Source organism: Pyxicephalus adspersus, chromosome 1 (assembly GCF_032062135.1).
Source record: "Pyxicephalus adspersus chromosome 1, UCB_Pads_2.0, whole genome shotgun sequence".
Lineage (NCBI taxonomy): Eukaryota > Metazoa > Chordata > Amphibia > Anura > Pyxicephalidae > Pyxicephalus > Pyxicephalus adspersus.
In genome coordinates this window covers 129,151,927-129,152,172 of record NC_092858.1, presented here as the reverse complement: position 1 = coordinate 129,152,172, position 246 = coordinate 129,151,927, and positions in this window count along the sequence as shown.

The following is a 246-nucleotide window of genomic DNA, read 5'->3' as shown; positions in this document are numbered from 1 at the left end:
ACATATAACTTCCCTGTAAATAGCAGTAGTGAATGATTAGCTTTTCGTCTTCTGTCATGTTTGCCTTTGGTGCCCTTTCTCTGGAAGTTAAATTATACTTAGTAATGGGTCAGGAGGGCTAGTCATACACAGCAGATGGTGAGCACCATTCACATATATGTGCAGTACATAGATTATACACAGTCTATAGTAAGAACAACCCACACATATGTGCAGTACATAGATAATACACAGCAGATAGTGAGA